Source organism: Capricornis sumatraensis, chromosome 9 (genome assembly GCF_032405125.1).
Source record: "Capricornis sumatraensis isolate serow.1 chromosome 9, serow.2, whole genome shotgun sequence".
Taxonomy (NCBI): domain Eukaryota; kingdom Metazoa; phylum Chordata; class Mammalia; order Artiodactyla; family Bovidae; genus Capricornis; species Capricornis sumatraensis.
The window spans coordinates 64,918,301-64,938,659 of NC_091077.1; positions in this window are offsets into that span (position 1 = coordinate 64,918,301).

Genomic DNA, 20,359 nt, shown 5'->3' on the forward strand with positions numbered 1-20,359 from the left:
GGACGGGGGTAGAATCCATAGGGAGCAGAGTGAGAAGCAAGGTCTCAGGTGCAGGTCCAAGCCAGGGAGAGAGAGATTTGGAGGATTTCCAGCAAGGCTGGACCACAAAAATTTGGACCAGTCAAAACTCATGACACTGGATTTGTAGTAATAAGCAGTATAGTAAATGCTGACTCCTTCGGGACAACCAAGCCCAGTAACTCAGTCTGGCTTAGCTGCCCTCTTTGACTTTGTGGAGGGAATATCAGTTTCCCGATATAAAAAATTATCACAAACTCGACGACTAAAAACAACAGGAATTCTTTCACAGTTCTGGAGGCCAGAACTCCAAAATGAAGGGTCACCTGATTTTGTTGACAAAAAAAGGGTGTTGACAGGGCCACCCTTGCTCCAGAGGCTCCTGGGAGAATCTGTTCTTTGCCTCGTCCAGCCCCTGGAGGCTGCAAGTGTTGCGTGCCTTGAGGCTACATCACTCCAATCTCAGCCTCCATCTTCACACCACCTCCTCCTCCTCAGTGTGTCTCTCAGAACTCCCCCGCCTCCCTCTTGTAAGGATGTATGTGACTGCATTAAGGGTCCACTGGATAGTCCAGGAAAAATGGCCCCTCTCCAGATCTGTAGCTGAATCACACCGCCTGCAAAATGAGGTCCGTTCACAAGTTTCAGAGCTTTGACACGGATATCTGTTGCAAGGTCATTTTCAGCCCACTACAGGAGGGTCAAGACCTTGGGAAGCTTGCGACCCAACCCCCTCCACCACCATAGCTCCCAGGACAAGGCCTGGGACATAGTGTGGTGGGTTCTTGAGATTTGCTGAGTAAACAGTTTGTTGAAAGCAATGTGATGAGAAGTAAAGCCATGGGCTTTACTTACTAGTGGACTCTAATTTTTAAAATTTTTAAGTAGATAAACCTACATACAGACACAAAAGTTGGAAGTGGGGTCACGCACAGAAGGGCCCCCACCTAGAACTTCCAGGCTTTTCAATTGCTATGTGAGGAGATGAAAGAAAATGCCATTTACTTTCATAATCATTTCATAAAAGAAAGAACATTTTAACACCAAAAGGAAGGTCATTGCCTCAGAATAAAAGACAGTCCTTGAAATTAAATAAACCCAGCCTCATTAAAAATTCACACGCAGTCCTTTTTTTTTTTCTTTCTTTCTCAGTTTGCCACAGACAAATGAAAATTCCATCATACACCCATTCCAGTTTGCAAATGGGCGTCTAGAAGAAACCACAGAGGAAAGACGTTAGAAGAGAAAAAGCTGAAACCGAGCAGGCCCCTGTGGGGCTCCTGGGCACTAAAGCCTTTCCTTATCCCTCGTTACTTGCTTGTGGGAAGCAGGCTTCATTCAGCCTCCATGACCTTCCCTGAGAGCCAAAGGAAGGACAGGTTCAAACAGTTGCTAATCACAGAAGGGAGAGGATGAAGAGACAAGGGAGGAGCAGTGAAGAAACCCCAGCTTGGGGCAGGGTCCTGGTTCCTCCTCAAGGGACACATCAGCAATATCTTTGAGCTGTTCTGCAGACACTGAAGCCCCCACCAGGTGGAAGAAGTTAACTATATGCTATCCACAAGCATGGTGACCACAGGCCTGCTGGAACCAGAAGGTTGATGATGCTGACTCCCAATTACTTCACCACCAACTGATCAGAAGAATATCCATGAGCTGATCACTGCCTCCTCTCTGAACCATTGCTATAAACCTCACTACCACCACCCTCCAGTGGGGACATACAGTTTTGAGGGCATTAGCCTACTGTGGCCATTTTTCCTGGGGAAACAATAAAGCTATTCTTTTCTACTTCACCCCAGACTCTGTCTCTGAGATTCTATTCCGTACCAGGGTACAGAGGCCAAATTTCCTCTACAAAGCTACTCAATTCTAAGAATGAAGGAATGAGCATGTGTTGTTCAGAATGCCTCCTCCTCCCCACGATACCATCAGAACTCCAGGGCATCAGCCTACCGGTGTCCTTTCCTGCCATGAAGCAGATGTGTACATTCTTCAAGAGCCTCTCCCCTTGCCAGGGTCCACCCCAGGGTTGTGCCAGCAGCATCTGCTTCTTAAGGACCTGTCTGTCCCCCATGCCTGGGCCCAGGTGAGGTGAGCTCCAAGTGCTACTGTCAGGGAAGCCACTAAAGAAGGAGGTACATTCCCCCAGGTGCTATGTGACCAGGGGGATTTCACTGCTGGGCTCCACGAAGCTTTCAGAACACCTCAGAGAAAGAAGCCACTGGATCCCACGAGTCAAGCCTCTGAAGTCCCTGGAGTGATGCCAAAGGTCGCCTCTGATCCCTAGGAAGAACTTAGGACTCTGACTGGGAATTTACACAACCATCAGAGCTTCTCAGGTGGCACAATGGTAAATAATCCGCCTGCCAAAGCAGGTGATGCAGGAGACAAGGGTTCGACCCCTGGGTCCGGAAGATCCCCTGGAGAAAGGAATGGCTACCCACTCTAGTATTCTTGCCTGGAGAATCCCCATGGACAGAGGAGCCTGGCAGCTACAGTCCATGTGGTCGCAAAGAGTCAGACGTGACTGAGTATGCATGCACACACGCTAGAGGACAAAAAAAGACCAAGTTCCTTAGAAATGAGCCGGATAAGGGGCTGAAGGAGGGGGACAAGGTAGGTGCTGTCCAGTGAGTATAAACCTTCAGTTATGCTCAGATAGATTGCCTATTTCCATAGCACATTAAAAAAATTTCAATTATGCAAGATGAGTAAGTTATAGAGACCTGTACCTACAGTTAACTATACTGTATGTACACTTAAACATTTGTTGAGGTAGGCCTCGTTATCTATTCTAACCACAATTTTTAAAAATAAAGAAAATAATTTTTTAAGCTAGTCTCTAATCCAGTAACCCTACTGCCAGGAATTATGAGAAAACACCAGAGATCCATTTGCATTTTAGGTATAAGAATGTTCGCTCTAGTTACATGTAACAGGAAAGCATTGGGGAAACAGGAAATGCCAACGTGCTGGATTATCTTACAGCTAATAAAGGTTACCCTGTAAAAAAAGACTTCTTAATTACATTTAGAAAACAGTGACAGGATAATAAGTTGAGATATTCTCTGGTGGTGTTGTCCCTGTGTAGAAACATTGGCGAGAACAGGAGCTACTGTGGCTTGCTCTCCCTGCGTTCCTTCCTTGCCCACACGAGCCACGGCTCTGCTTGCTGGCCTCAGGGGAGACTGGTGATGCAAGGCAACCTCCCTTCTGGGTTTTAGTTCTAAATTCTGAAGTCACTGGGGCGATTTGCAGGGGGAAAGGGAGAAGCTGTTGACAGGGAGAAAGAGGGGAGAGGAGAGCGGGGAAATAAAGTTTTGTAGGAGGAGGAGCTCTTTGCCCTCCTCACTTCCCGGGTCGCCCATCCTCTGTCTGCACCATGGGTTGTTGGTGGCCCCGGGAGAAAGGCGGCAGCCTGCCCGGGGGCTTTCCCTGAGTTCCAGCCCCGCACTGTCAGTCTTGACGGAAGTTCCCTGGGCAAACACAGCACAGAACCTGCAGCAGGTTCACTGTCAAGGGACACCTGGCAATGGGCCCACAGCCCAGCACATGCAAAGGACCCGGGACAAGACTCATTATTTCCAGGCCAGTCCTAGGGAGGCCCAAGGTGCGGACATGGGGAGCCCACCAATGGGGCACGGTGGGTATGCTAAAGGAGAAAATATTTGATTTAAAGATCTAATCTGCCTCTGCTTACATGCCCAGGTTTATAGAATAACATCCATACTGACTGCAGTAGTAAAGTGAAAAACACAAGTCATAAAATAGTGTGACCTGTATCATCCCATGAGAAAGATGATGCCATTTTCTCCATTTCACAGATGGAGGCACAAGGAAATCAAGCAGCTCCCTGGATGGAGGCCATGCAGCTGCCAAGTGTCAGAGCCAGGTTTTGAACCCAGGTTGTCCAAGTCGAGTGCCCCTCACCCTCCACAGTCCCTGCCTCCACGTCACACCCATGCAAGTGCACCCCACAGAAGCATATGGACTAAAAGGGTCATAGTCTAACCTTGTTAGCAACAATACTTCTCTATGTTCTTCTCCATATTTTTTGTAATAAACATAAATTTCTTTCACAGTTAGAGAAAATTCAGTTCAGTTCAGTTCAGTCGCTCAGTCGTGTCCAACTCTTTGCAACCCCATGAATCACAGCACGCCAGTCCTCCCTGTCCATCACCAACTCCAAGCTATATTTAAAATGAGGAGCGGGGGGAGGCCTCTGTGTTCTCTGAAGTCCCAGGAAGCACCCAGAGCTCAGAACAGCCCCAAGGGAGAGCAAGTCCTAAGTCGGCACACCCTATCCCCACTCCTGCAGGCGCAGGATTCTGCTCCTTGCCCAGCAGGATGAGTCCAGCTGCCTCTTGGGGGCTCAAGGGAGAAAGGCACATGGACACAGAGGTCAGCTGAGCTGCCTTCTCCCCTCAAGAACCCACCTGCCAATGCAGGAGGCACAAGAGACAAGGGTTTGGTCCCTGGAGGAGGGCATGGTGATCCACTGCAGTACTCTAGCCTGGAGAATCCCATGGCAGGCTACAGTCCATGGGGTCACAGAGAGTGAGACATGACTGAAGAAACTTAGCTCACAAAAGAGACCCCAGAAGGCAGCTCCACAGCGCTCTTCTTCCCCTCTACCCTCCAGACTCCAGGCCCTGAATCTGCTGGCTCACTGGCTGGGTGGGAGGACTCCTGGGGGCCCTCAGGATGCATAACATTTGGCTGTGCAGGAGCTGCCCTCCCAGCCTAGCTCCAGCCCTGATGTCAAATCCCAGTCAATGAGACCAGAGCTGGTGAAGGAGGCTCGGATTCCACTGAGTGGGGATGGTCTACTAAACGCCCCCTTGAGAGGGGAGGGCAGAAACTTCCCTGATGGCCAGGAACCAGGTCAGCCCCAGGGAAGAGACACCTCAGGAGCCCATTGACTGCCAGTTCCATTCAGCCCCTGACAGCTCTGTCCTCCTGTAGCAGCCTCAGTGGGCCCTTCCTGGCTGCCCTATCTCTTCATAGCTGGGATGGCTCTCTGACTTGTTCTAATAGGTTTTCTCTCCTCCTGATGGACAGTCTGTGCTGAGCACCCATTCCAGGAGTTCCCAGAGCACAGGAGCCCTTTCCTGCCTCTGAGCCTTTGCTGGACCTCCTGCTTGGCACACGTCGTAGGACAGGCTGGGTCTTCAGGTCTCAGCTTGGAGTTACCGCCACCACAGCCCCCTGAACACCCTAAGTGGGGAGCCAGGTCCTGAGTGCAACATTCCCTGGCCAGACATCACCAACTCAAAGACGAAACTGGCCCAGGGTTGGTGGATGGATGGCTATGGCACTGGGCTCCTGGGCTAGATGATGATGGGGAGTAATGGGGACGGTATTAGACCAGAATCCAAAAGGGACAGCCAGCATACAGCCTTAGTCAGGGTGCTGCCTTGTAGAAATGTAAGCTATGCTGTTGAATTTCTAGTTCTCAAGAGGAGTCAGAAACCTGGATTTCCATGGGAACCCCTTAGGTCGTTTCTATCGGCTTCAAGCACTGCCGCAGGCACCAGCAGGTTCCCCTGAGTCTCTAGGGTTGAGCTCCACCACTGCAGCCAGAGCTTCCCCCGGGGCTCAGGCCCCTTACTGATCTCCTTGCCACTGTCCTTGGCCCCACACCCCACCCCCAGGATGTGCGTGGTGGCCCGCACACTGGCCTCGCTGACCCCACTGTTCAGAGGGTAAAGCTGGTGGCCTCACCTCTTACCCAACTGAAGGAAAGAGCTTTACAGGGTTTTTCCAAGTCTGCCAACACCATACAAGTGCCCAGGAGCGTCGGTGCCAAACCACCAGGGAACACAGACAAATGCCACCCCCACCCCTCGAGTTGGTGAGCTGTTTCCTGCCACATCCTGCCCTCCCACCCACAATCTGCAAACCAGCATGTGCGCCTCCGCCTCACTAGCTGCAGGCTGACGGATGGTGCTGGAACCCTCCCTCTGGCTCCTGGGCACCAGCAAGCAAAAACATCAGGAAGCCACTTCCTGGACTCAGGTGAGCAGGGGCAGGGAGCTGACCTGCTCCAGGCTCCATGTGCCTTGGGGTTCTTTTCCCTCATAGTCTGGAGAAGATCCCAACATTTTTCCCAGTTCTGGAACTCAGTTCCTAAACTCCTTGGGAAGGGACTTCCAGCTGGAATAAGGCTGTCCATCTCTCAACCTCTTCAGGTCCTTCATCCACGACTGCACAGGAAAACAGCCAAGGCTCCAGCTGCAAAGTGTACAGCAGGGGCACAGCGTCACCTTCTCCGGCCGGTCTAGTGAGATGTCGCGTCCCCGACACCAGCTTCCAGGCTGAAATCGATGTGCAAAGACGGGGTTTATCCATTAGTTCAAAAATTTCAGCAAACCCATTTGGCAGGGACTGAGCCATGCTCAGCGCCAGGTGGGCTGTACTAGCTAGCTGGATGAGGTCAGCTGACACTACCATCTCCTTTTACAAATGAGGAAACTGAGGTATAACCTTTAAGTAACTTTCCCAAAGTCACATGGCTAGTAAGTGGCAGAAGTGGTATTGAACCCCAGCCCATGGAGGCTCTCATGCTTTAATGCTGCCCAGTAATTGTCACAAAACTACTGGGGCACTTCTATACTTATCCACATAGAAACATGCTCACGATCTGTTATAAACTGAGAGAAAGGTAGGAGAATACGCAGAGATCAATCCCTTTGGGAGAAATACACATATATGAACACGCAGTTGCACAGGCTAGAACATGAAAAGTCATGTCCCAGTGACAAGGCGGCGGAGGACCATGGGCCAGACAGACCTTAGCTGAGTCCTTGCTACTCCATTCTCTCCTCCTGTGCCAGCTGCCCACAAGTCACTTACCCTTGCAAAGCCTCAGTTTCCTCATCTGTAAATGAGAAGCATCTATCATCATTCGTGTTGATGAAGACCACCTAGCACACTGCTTCATTTATGTGAAATATCCAGAAAAAGTAAAACTATGGAAACAGCAAACAGATTAGTGGCTGCCTGGGGCTGGAGGTTGGGAATGGGGATTAACCATAACCAGTCCTGAGGGATTTTATTGGGGCACTGGAAGTATTCAACAATTGGACTGTGCTGATGGTTGTACACCTCTGTAAATTTACTTAAAAGTCTCTGCATTAAAATGACTGATTAATTAAAATGTGTGGATTTTATGGCATATAAATCATACCTCAATAAAGTTCTTAAAAAATTATATGGAGTGGTGCACAGCAGACCCTCAGCATGTAGAGGTGGTTACTGCCATTATGATTGTTAATTGAATTGTTGACAGGCTTATGAAGTGGTATTCCGAGTGAATTAAAATGTTTCTGCTTATCCATATTTTTTTATGTTTGTACAATAAACATGTATTTCTTGAATATTAAAAAGGGAAAGAGAAAAACAGTTACTCTAAAATATCCTTGAAGAGAAGGATCCTATTATCATGGGGGTGATTTTAATTTTCTTCCTTTGGTTTATTTTCTCCTTGGCAACAGTGAATATGTACTGCTTGGGGGAAAACAGCCTGTTGTTTTCATATAGAGCTTATTTTATGTTCAACCCCGGGCTAGACACTCTGGCGTATGCACACAGGAAGATGAGAGAATGTCCACTAGGGTCTTTTCATCTAGAGTGGAGGCAGGACAGGTAAAGGATGGATCTGGAAAGTTGAAGAACAAGAAGATAGTCTGTGCTAAGAAGCCAATGCGTGCCCCTGGCAGGGCTAGAGGACCCCACAGAGGAGAAACTCCTGCAGGCTGAGAGCTGAGCGGCCAGGGAAGAGGGCCTGGGAAGACAACCAAAGGAGAGTAATGTCTATTCCCTCCATAAATATTAACTGAGCACTGACTGTATTCCAGACCATGTTATGAGCTGGGAATTCATGGTGACAGGGCTGACGGGGTCACTGCCCCGCGATGCCATGCGCCTGGCCACACCAGCCCGGCTCTGAACACAGCACCCGCCAAACATCCTGTGCCTGGAGACGGGGAGGGCAGGGACTCCCGCACTGCCCAGGGCCTCATCCATAGCTGCCGGAGGCCCGAGAGTAACAGGAGGGCCAGAATTATGAGATGGCCTGAATTCACACGCCAGCAATGCTGCTAATTCCCGGATGTAAATCTCTTCCTTCTCCACGCACCAGTGTCCCCATCAGTTTAAATGAGAGCGTAAAGATTAAGTGCGCAGCTCCGAAGCCAGAAACCTGCAGGTCCCAGCCTGGCTCTGCCAGTGAACCAGCACTCTCACCTCCACCAGGCGGCTGAGCTTCTCGGAGCTCCAGTTTCCTCCTCTGAACAAATGGTGGCATGATAGCACCTAACTCGGAGAGGGTTGGGGGGTAGAGGGGATTAAACTAGGTAACGCATAGAAAGCATGTCAAGAAGCCAGACGAATAACTGTGCAAACGTAGAGTACAGCTGAAGCTGGTTTCTACCAGATGAGGGTTCAAGGAGACCCGGAATTCCTGGGGCAGCGCAGCCACGAAGATCAGATCTGAGGTAACAAACAGCATCAGCTCAGCAAATGCAGATTTAATAGCCTAGTTTGGCTAGAATGTGGGAGCGAAACAGGCTGCAAAACCACCTGAGGAAAACAATAGAGGATGGTTCTCCAGTTAGCGGTTCCTCTTCCCCCGCCTCCCCCGTCCCCCTTACCCACGAACTCAGTCCAGCACTGCCACCTGCTGGAACTTTGCAGGAAAGACACCTTCCCACTGGTTGTTGAGTCGCCCGGTCCCGCGGGACTCTGCGACCCCATGGACTGCAGCACACCAGGCCTCCCTGTCCCTCACCATCTCCCGGAGTTTGCCCAAGTTCATGTTCATTGCATCAATGATGCCATCCAGCCATCTCATCCTCTGACGCCTTCTTCTCCTTCTGCTCTCAATCCTTCCCAGCATCAGGGACTTTTCCGCTGAGTCCGCTGGTCCTCCAATTAGCCGCTCCCACCCTTACCCACATACTCAGTCCAACACTGCCGCCTGCTGGAGCTCTGCAGGAAAGACACCTTTCCCATTGGCTGGGGATCTTTAATTCCAGCCTGAAAAGATGGAGTCGGAGATGCGGAAGGGGTGTCATGCAGATAATTCCATTAGAAGAGATTTGAGCTCTGAAGCTGTGAGACTCAAGTTCAAAGACAGGCTTTTCTAGCTACCAGCCATCAGACTTTGGATAAACTATTTAACCTCCCTAAGACTCACTTTTCTCAACTATGCAACGGGAATAACGTCTCCTCGTAGGAAGATAATGCATGTAAAGTACCTGATACAATGAGAACTCAATAAAGGGTTTTTTCCCTTTGGATTTCTCCTCCCACCATACCACACCTCTGGGGTTTAGAAAGTGAGGTACAGTGCAGGGGTGTATCATCATCCCTGAGTGCTCGTCAAAAACACAGATGCTCCAGTTATTAGAGAAATGCAAGCCAAAACTGCAATAAGGTACTGCCTCACGCCAGTCAGAATGGCCATCATTAACGAGTCTTCAAATAAATGCTGGAGAGGATGTGGATAAAAGGGAACCTTCCTACATTGTTGGTGGGAATGTAAGTTGGTGCAACCACTGTGGAAAACAGTGTGGAGTTTCCTCAGAAAACTAAAAGCAGAATTCACATATGATCGAGCAATCACACTCTTGGCACATATGCAGAGAAAACAGGGATTTGAAAAGATATATGCACCCCAGTGTTCACTGCAGCACTGCTTACAATAGCCCAGACATGGGAGCAACCTAAACATCCATCGGCAGATGGAGAAAGAAGATGTGGTATATATATGTGTGTGTGTGTGTATATATATGAATATTACTCAGCCATAAAAAATGCTATTTGCAGCAACATGGTTGCAGCTGGAGATTGCATACTAAGTGAGTCAGAAAGAGAAAGACAAATACCATATTACACCACTTACGCATGGAACTTAAAATATGACGCAAATGAACCTATCTATGAAACAGAAATAGAATCACAGACACAGAGAACACCAGATTGGTAGTTGCCAAGGGGGAGAGGGTTGGAGGAGGGGTGGAGTGGGAGATTGGAGTTGGCAGATGAAGGCTTTTAAAGATGGAATGGATAAGCAGCAAGTTCCTACTATATGACACAGAGAACTACATTCAGTATCTTATGGTAAATTATAATGAAAAAGAATATATATATATATGTGTGTGTATTTGAGGCACTTTGCTATACAGCAGTAATTAACACAACACTGTAAGTCAACTATACTTCAGTTAGAAGAAATACTGATGCTCAGGCCCCACTGAAGTTGCTCTGGATCTTCTCTCTGGGGATGATGGCCTAAGAATCTGCATTTTAGCTAAGCCTCATGTAACTCTTACACTCCAAGCTTTAGAGTCACCAGCACAGTGCAAAGAATACCAGGGTGGGAGCTGTACTTCTACCAGAAGGGCATGTCCTCTGGCCTCTCTCAGTTTCTGTTTCCCTGTCCCTGAAATGTGGCCAAGAGTCCTGGCCAGCAATCCTCACGGTGGGGGGCAGGGAGGATGCCCTTTGGAGACTGTGGTGCCCGTCTTAGCAGGAGAAGCAGGGGTGGTCAGGACAGCAGAGGCTGAGAGCTGATGGGGAGAGGAGGAGCAGGCCCAGCTCCCTGACCTCTCTTTCCAGGAAGAGCCAGAAAGCCTGGGTGTTCAGGCAGATGGGCCTGACTCTCAGTCCCCACAGAGCTTGTCACCTGCAAGCTATGTAACCCATCCCACCAGGTAAAAGGTAGGAGGCAGAATTGCAGCTTTGCATGACAGCACACAGCAGCCACCACAGTCGGCTGGTCCTTTCTGAGAAGCGGGTCAGAAGCGAGGGGAAGAATCTGGAGTGTGCCTGGGTTATGCTTCCAGGGAGAGCAGCAGCCCCTCCACTCCCCTGCACCCTCCCAGGTCACCTTCCTCTCCCCCATCTCCTGGCTGGACTCACAGCATCCCTGAACCCTGGAGACAGATGGAGTCTTCACTTTGCAAATGGTAAAATCAGGGCCCACCAAAGGGATGAGAGGCCCTTGCCCAGCACGTCTTAGTAAATCCTCAGCCCAAGGCTCACTACATCCTCCTGACAGTTACAGAGTAGCCAGGGCAAAGATGAATATTTCCATCACAACGAGGAGAAATACAGATCAGAGATGTAGATATGCAGTTAACCCAGAAGCACACAGCAGAGCTGAGTCTCAGACCAGGCGCTCTTCTTACTACCAAGACACGCATTTATATTCCTGCTGCAGGTAAGACATTGGGCCAGATGACCTCCAGGCCTCCTCCAGTTCTCCCTTTTATGATGCCAGGGCTATATTCTTTCATGTTTCTCTCCCTTAACTTCCCTCAAGAAACCCACAACTTAGGCCTCCTCTCTGTCCTCTGAGAAAAACCTGAAAACTGCCTGCTTGTTTTCCTCTGTTCCAAACCGCCCTCCACCCATCCAGTCTCACGCTCACTTTGCGTATTTCTGGAAATTCTCCAGTCCTTCAAAGCCCAGCTCAAGTGACACCTGCTCCAAGAAGCCTTCCCTAGTCTCCCTGGAGAATAATATCAACTTGGTGTGGAGCAGGACAATGGGATCAGAAATGCCCGCCAGTTAATCCCTGAGCGTGTGATTCAGGCCCTGGGCTCAGAAATGCGTGCACTTGTATTATATATATTGTGTCTATGTACCTCATACACCTGTTTCCACATCCCCTCACTTACTCTCAAAAGCTCCCTATAAGGCAAGAACTGACAATGTGGCCATCCTGCAGATGTGGAAACCAAGGCTTAGTTTGCTGACATCATGCACTTGAAGTTGTTTGAGAAGCTGTCATCCTGCAGAGAAAGGCTCAGGAGGAAATACTATTAATAAAAACCAGTGTGAAGAGGGGAGAGTGTTACAGGGAAGCAAGTTTCAGACCAACATAAAAAGAATGTGGAATGAAAACCCCATGAGGACCGGCAGTCACAGGGCCCAGGGTCCAGAAAGTCCAGCTGTGACAGCAGCTGGTTAAATGGCACAGGACTTGGGCAAGCCTGGTCTCATTCAGTACAGTCATCTTTTAAGGAAGACAGTCTCCTCATTCTTCAAAGGAGTCAGAAACCAGGAGTAAGCCCTAAGCAGGTACACACTGGCCTGGGACAGGAAGTAAGCTAGATTCCAAAATCTATGTGCTTTCTGGTGGAGGGGTCCCCGCTTATCCACGGGGGATCCATTCCAAGAGCCCCAGGAGATGCCTGAAACCAGATAGTACCACATCCTGTATATATCAATACTATGATTTTTCCTATGACTACATACCTATGATAAAGCTTAGGCACAGGAAGAGATTAACAACAGTAACTAGCAATAAAATAGGACAATTATAACAATATACTGTGATAAAAGTTACATGAATGTGGCCTTACTCTCTCTAGAAATATCTTATTGGATAAGTTTAACGCCTTTTGCATCTTAACTGAGCACTTATCCCGCACTGTGGTAGCAAATTTTGCAATTTAAGGCACAACAGTAAAACTAGCACAAATTGCTTTTTCCTTCTTCACTATTTCACGGATAGAAGATTCACTCTTACCACAGATATTAGCAGCCTCGGCAATTTCATCTTTATTAAGTCAAGAAATTTCCCCTTTCCCCTTAAAAAGAGCATTTGATCGTTTCACTTTGGTATATCTGAACTGCCAGCATCACTGCTCTGGGGCTTTGGGGTCATTAGTAAGTCAAATAAGGATGACTTGGACACAAGCACCATGAGATCGCAAGGTGGTCTGAAGCGAAGTTGGTTACTGAGTGACTAATGGACAAGTTAGCTGAACACAAGAGTGATTCACATCCTGGGCAGGACAGAGCGGGACAACCCGAGATTTCACCACACTACTCAAGACGGCGTGCAATTCAAAACTTATGAGTTATTTACTTCTGGAATTTTCCATTTAATATTTTTGGACCTCAGTTGACCACAGAAAGGAAACTGTTGCAAGTAAAAGCGAGGATAATGGGGGACTATACACAACTTAATGTATAATTTTCAAAGTTACTCAGAAATACTTACTTAGAAGGCTCCTCTACTCCTGGTCTGGCCCATGGCCACTGTCCTGACTTGCCGCTGTCCTGGGTACCCAGACGCCCTCCTGGTGTTCAGTTGATTCTGACACTCCAGGACCCCTGATTCTGTAGAAACCCACTTCAAGTCTTCACCATCTTCAAAAGCTCCATGTGAAAATGACAGTGTGTCTGGAGGGGTTTGCTCCTCGGTAGATTCATGGCTGACTACCAGAACAAAGCCCCGGGCAAATGGAAAATACAGCGTGGAGAAAGGGGCTGGAGAAGAGGTGGGCACCCATTCACCCAGTGAAGTCTGAAGGTCCCTCTGCAGGTGTTGGGGGTACAGTGAGACCAAGACAGTCTCCACAGATGCTGCCTCCCTCCCAAGTTAGCTGTGGGGGAGGAGAGCACAGGAGGGCTCCTCCTACCCGGGGACCCTGGTGGTCCCACTGGCTTGGAGTCCCTCTCAGCCACAAGCTCCATTCATCACCCCTTGTCACCCTTCTAGGTACAGCTCTTAGAGGACCTTCCCTGGCATGGCCTCCCAGAATCCCAGCTCTCCTCCCACCCCACCCCAGAGCTGGACGTGAGCTCTCCTTCCATCCTGCATCCCTCCCCCTACCCTGCGTATCCATCACATCCACCCAGAGCCCAGGGGCAGGCTCTGATCCCCTCAGGGACCTCTCAGGGTCTTGGAGATGCAAAAAAAACTTTTTCTAAACGCGTGAGTGAGCGAGTGAGGTCAGTCAAGGATAGAAGGAACCAGCTATTCCACGGTCCTGACTCTGTAAAGGAAGCTGATTGGTGACAGGGTATCCAGGCAGGTGAATGCGAGTCATTTGGGTTTATCTTGTCTACCTGAGAAGCCACCTGGCAGGCAGCACCACCAAATGCAGAAGTAGGGTGGCCGGGTATGAGACCACAGGAAGAGTAAACAACTGGAGACTGTGGTCAGTGGTGGCTGGGTGACCCAGTGGGTTCAGGCAGTGTCTCTACACAGCGGGCCCATGGAAGCCTGATTTGAGAGATGATCTGTAAGAACAGAGGCCACGGTTAGATTTGTTTAGAGAATGCAGCACATTCCTCGTCTTTTTACAGACCCACAGCACTAAGGCACTGAGCGGGTGTGCTGCAAAGTCAGCAGTTTAACCAAGTGCTTCCCACACTGAATTACTTTGTTTTTGTTTGTTTTAGTAAAACCTTTTTCACATCCCAAGGAACCAGTGTGTCCACAGGACACACTCAGAAAACAAGAGAGTGCTAGTTATTTAGGTGTCTGTCTCTCAAGCAGGCAATCTATGATGAAAATGTTTCTTCCTTTGTAAAAAAAGAAAAAGAAAGAAAGAAAACTCTGTATTTTACAGGAATTACCGCTTTAAAACAAAAGGACAAAATTCCAGTGGTGGACAGCTCCGTACCGGTCAGCCACGTGGGAAGGGGGAGGGATCTGCCATAAAATCTCCTTTGCCCTCTGTTCTTGACTGTGGATGTGGCCTTTTAACAACTGACTTTTCTGGGCCCCCTGTTCCTGTTTTGTAAACAGTCACAAGGATCAAATGAGTTACTCGCTAATATATCGTGACTAGCTCTTATTGTCACAAACATACAAATTTAGTGATTTCCTTTTCCACTCACATGATAAGCTTGATAGGCTTAAACTTGGTAAAATAGCCCTTTGTGTGACATAATTTTGGAACAGAGAACGTTTACAAAGGGAGGATTCATCTGAGTCTGGGTTGCTGCTAGGAAGACTTCCTGGAGGAGTGGAAAGGTGAGTAGGGCATGGCCTGGGTAGGGAGGACGGTCCTAATAAATAAATACATAAGAAAGGACTGTCCCCGGAAGGGAAGGGTGTCAAGGGAACACAGGCATGGAGCAGCCGATGAGAAGAGCCTGGGCCTTGTTCACTCAGCTGTCGTTCCCAGTCAGAGAGACCGCTCCCAGGAAGACTGCTGCTGACAGGAGGCGTGCCAACCACTGGGAGCTGGCAGCTCTGCTCTGTCTGCTGAAGAAGAGAACCATCTCGAGGTCGCGGAGGTAACGAGAACTGACAGGTGGTCCTCTGAGCAGAAGGCAGCGTTTGCTTCCCCAGTGTGCAGCATTTGCTTCCGGGCAGCTTTGTGAGCTTCCCACCGCCACCCCTCCCAGAAACCCCTCCAGGGCCAGGCTGGTTGGGAATCGCATCCCTGAGAGAGGCAGAAACCCAGTGGAGCTCACTCAAGTGAAACGTGGTTGGGGAGGGATTCGGGGCATCTCAGGGAAGGCAAACAAGGGCAGGGGGCAGCGAGACTTCGGGGAAGAATGGAAAAATACTGAGTGCCAGGGGCTCTGTCTGTCTGACTTCTCTTGCATTGTCTAAGTCAATCTCCATCCCCGATCTCCCCCTCCCTCTCTCTCACACACGTCTCTATTCCAGTCTCTCCCTCTGCGTCTCTCTGTTTTTACCTCTGTGTTTCTGTCTCTTTGTATATATGTGTGTGTGTCTGTCTGTCTCTCTCTGATGTTTGTTGCAATCTCTTTCACTCTCTAAGTGCCCCTTTCCCTCTCCCTCTCTCTCGCTGCACAATCTCCCACCTCTAGTTTCTCTCTGCTGGTCCTCTTCCTCTATTTGCTCCTCAGCATACGTGGTACACAAATCACCACCACAATCCCCAACCCTGGAGTCTGCTTGACCTCTTAGCCCAGCGCTGAATAGCATCTGTGACCCGCTCTCTTTCAAGAGAAAATCAGAATGACCCAACTCAGAGAGCACTGCTGGCCAGGGAGAATCCCGTGATGACACCATGATGGCTTCTTTTAAGAAGGGGTCACAGAGGGCTGTTAAAAGAAGGGGTCTCAGAGAGCTGTTGTCCTTCAGTGTGGCTTTTCCAGCAGGACAGAACTGCACTGCACAGTGGGAAGGGCACCCACTAGGAGTCATGGGATTCGGCCTCTTATGAGCACCCATGGAACAGCTGTGTGAGCTGAGCGAGCCACTGCCCTCTCTGGGTCTCAAACATCCCATCTATAAAAGGAGCAATTGGATAAGGTGTTCTGTTAAGAACACTTCTAGCCCCCAAATTCTATGATGTTCTCTTTACAGAACAGGTCTGGAGACCAGGAAAAAGAGAGAAGAACCTGTGAAGTGACAGAAGAGTGTTAAGAAAAGAAAAACTATGTCCTAAAGTGTGTCCAGGGTGGGCTTTGAGAATGGCAGGGTAGGGCGTGGGTGCAGGCGGTCGGGGCCGGTGCTAATGGCTGTCATTCCCGGTGTGGAGAGGTGGGCCAATGGCTCCTCTTCACCTGCCGAGGCTGATGTAGGTGCAGATTCCAGGCCTCTCCCCGCTGGTCTGATGCAGTGCATCACCCTACGTGACTATGGTACAGGAGGTCTCAGAACCACCCTTTCAAATCACTGAGTGGGACTTCTTGGGCTTCCTAGAAAAGGTAGTGATTCCCCCACCATTGGGAGTATGCAAGCAAGGCGAGGCTGCTCTAGATGACCTCAACTCTAGATGCTCTAGATGACCAACAAGGCTGCTCCAGAGGACCGTCTTGCCTCCTGTTTCCCCAACACTCTGAAGTGCAAACAGAATCAAGACTGTACTGGGAACTCAAGACTCAGGTGGGAAAAAAAAAAAACTTTCCTTTCTTTCTGAGGCTGCTTATCTAGGTCGCACTCATCCAAGCGAGAGCCCATGGATCTTTTTAAAAAACATTTATTAATTTGGCTGCACCAGGTCTTAGTTGCAGCATGATCTTAGATCTTCGTTGCAGCCTGAAAGATTTTCAGTTGCAGCCTGTGGAATCTTTAGCTGTGGCATGTGGGATCTAGTTCGCTGACCAGGGATTAAACCTGAGCTCCGCCCCCCCCCCCCCCACCCTGCATTGAGAGCATGGAGTCTTAGCCACAGGACCACCAGGGAGGTCCCAAGGCCATGGATCTTATGTCCAGACTAGGGGCAGGAAGAGAGTTGGCTAAACTGATCCTCCTCTGCCTCTCCCATTATAGCTCCTGAGCTTTCAAAGCCTAGAATCCTGGTCAGTGGGAGTAACTCTAAAATACTCTCTTAGACTAGGACTCACTCATCTTTCAGAAATAAGCAGAATCTGGGTGGGAGGAGGGAGTTCAACTATAGACTCTGTCAAGAAGCCTGAGATCCTGAAGCCAGGGCATTAGAAGAATGGCTCATCCCCCGTCTCTAAGGAGGGCCCCATAGCCTGTGGACTAACTGGGCTCCAGTTAGCACCTGGCACCCTATGTGGCTTGGGGAGGACTTAAATAGATGTGGTAACTTGAAGCTCTTTATTAAAGGGCTCAAGAACTCACAGAGCACCTTCACACCAACTAACCTGTTTAATCTTCTCAGGAATCTGGTGTAGGGGTTGGTTGTGTGTTGGAAGGGGAAGCTGAGGTTCAGAGAGGCTGGAAGTGGTGCAGATCTGAAGGAGACACAGGTCTCTGCCTCCCTCTCTCTTCCGTGCCCCCTACTCCTCCAGGAAAGCCCCAGCATAGAGAGGTAGATGGACACCCCACCCAGTCAGAGCAGAAGCTGGGGCCAGGAGAGAGTGGACCCCATGGAAGCAAGTGGATGGAGCAGCGTGCTTATTAAGTAGATAGCCCTGTCTCAGGAGGACAAGGAAAAGTGACCAACTGGGATGGAATCCTTGGAGAAAGGGGTAGGAGTCAGCTAGGCAGACAGGAGGCCCGAGGGTTTGGGTGTCAGGGGACCCATGTGTGATGTGTAGCCTGGAGCAAGTCCCTACTTCTCCCCAGACCTCCATGTCCCCACCTGTTCTTTGGTGTGGCTGGACTCCATGGTCTCCACTGTCCATCCTTCTCTGGCACTGGGGATCTTCCCTCCCTGAGTCACCACCCAGCCACTAGCAGCACACGGCCAGTGTGACTCAGAGGCCACAGAAATTCCCTGGGCTTTCAGGTCACCTCTGGTTCTGCCACCAGGCATCCCTAATCCCCAAAGCGACCAGAAGTTTCCTAGACGTCTCAGTATCACCTGATATCCCGAGTGCATGGACACACTGCAAAAGGCTGCAGTGATCTGGATTGGACAGAAGATGGAGCCAAATGCCCTGAAAACCTAAGTTTGACCTTGTGAGTTTCCATTTCTAGCAGTACAGGCCCAGAAACTGAACCATAAGCACTGTAAGAGACGTACTCAAGGCATTCCACCTGCTCACTGGCAGAACCGGAAGCCAAGCCCCTCTTTCCTGCCCTTGGAGCTTTCTACCCTCCCTTCCTCTCTGCTTATGCCACGGGATTCTGGTTCAGTCGCGTTCATCCCAAGACGCCCTCATCTAGCTGTTCATTTGTGTTAGGTTTACAGGACTGGGGAGGCCCTGAGGGAGAGACAGCGAGCCTTTAAGTGGATGGGGTCTGGCTTTCATGTTTTGTGTGGATAGGCAATATGGCCATACACACTCATATGTGAAGCCCACCCACTCCACTACTGTGTTAACTTTGGGCAAGTCTCTGATGCTCCTTAAACCTGTTTTTCTCATCTATAATTTAGAATGATGATACTATAGACCTATTGTGTTGTGATGTTAAGTAATTGAGAACCACTCTAAGCACCCCGCCTGTGATATAGTTGGGGCAGTAAGGACCAGGAAAGTGGACACTGCAACAGAGACATAGATTTTAGTCCAAATTCTGACACTAGCTTCTTGAAGTCTCTGACCTTAACTATACATGGCTGCTGTCAGATTCCTTCTAGAGAGCCTGATAAAGGTACAAGGAAGAACCCCCACCCTCAGCATCAAAGGCTATAAGGGGAGGATGGAGGAGGAAGAAGTAAGCAGAGAAAAAGGATGGGGTGGCATCACAATTTTCCTACTGTTAAGTCTTCTCCAAGAGCTGCCCAAGGCAGAAGGCAGCTGCACCCATTAATCTGCTTCTTCACAAGCTTCAGAGAGAAGTTGGTTAGGAAGGAAAATTTCTAGAGGAAAGGGAGAATGTTAATTGGGGATGCTGCTGCTTGGACATAAGACTCAGGCCAGTGACTCTTTGAGGAAGCTAGGACCATGCCCCTGCCCAGCTGAGGTGAGGCTGGAGAGGAATCAGGAGCAGATTCCTTGGTCTGATACAAAGAATCACAAGGACTAAATCAGACCAGTCCTTGGTCTGGGAACAAGGACAGCATCCTGTAAATCAACATGCCCTGTGAAGCCCACAGTGCGGCTTCCCCAGCCTCTCAACCCTACTCAGTAATTTGTATGTGGTTTTTGAATCCTCTTATACAGCCATTTGACATTGAGGGGTCCATACACAAAGTGCTGAAGTCACTTCACAGTTGGCCAACAACTTCCTTTCTGGGTCCTCTTATCCCTGAGCAGAGCCAGCCTCCCCCACTCCAGGATATCTGTCGGCCAGGAGAAGCTTAAAGCTGGACAGCACAGTCACCCCAGGGAGAGTGTCCACATGAGCTGTGGGCCTGGCAAGTCTCATTTCCTGAGTTCTGACACAGAAAAGGGTACCGGGGCCTCTCCACCTTCTCAACCTTCTGCTGCTGTTTCTCAAGGACATACTCTTCAGCTTCCCCTTCTCTTTCTCATGCTCCTTCTCTTTCATCATCTTTGCCAAACTCTGGAGCGGGTGGTGGAAAGCATGCACAGATGAGAGATTGGCTTGACAGTGTGACCTGAACTCATCAGGGTCTGTTCCTCCCATGCCCACCTCTCCTTTGCCCCTTCCTCCTCTCACGTGCTCAGTTTTTGCAACTTTCTCAGAGCACTTTCATATCGAGTATTACATCTGAGCCCTACTGCCATTTTCAGAAGTGGATAGGATAGGGATTATGGACCCATTTCACAGAGATGTAAACTGAGATCCAGAGAAGAAACGTGGCATCTGTAAAAGCAAGAAAGGACGTTGGTGCCATGGGGGATCTAGAATCTAGGATTTCTCCCACACAGTCCAGGGTCCTTCCCCAACTAAGTAGACCATGATGGTCTACCAGCTCCCCCATCAACATTGACTGGTGGCCCTAGTTAAGCGCCTCCCAGGTGGGACCTGAAGTCTCTGCCTGTGCGGGAAACTTTGAGGTCAGCCTTTGGGCTCCTGAGGGCTGTGGGAAGGGATGCTGGGTGCCTGGTATATGTAATGACGAGTGAGTGTCCATGGGTGATTGTGCACGTAGCATGCCCGAGCTCGGCCATTCACACTTCAACAACCCATGTGTGCATGTCCCCCAGTGGCCATTTCCGCTCACCGCTGGCATGGCCTCTCACTCCAGTATTGTTCGTCTTGGGCTCCAGACTTCCTGATAAACATTTGTTGTCATTGTTTAGCCACTCAGTCGTGTCTGATTCTTTTGTGACTCCATGGACT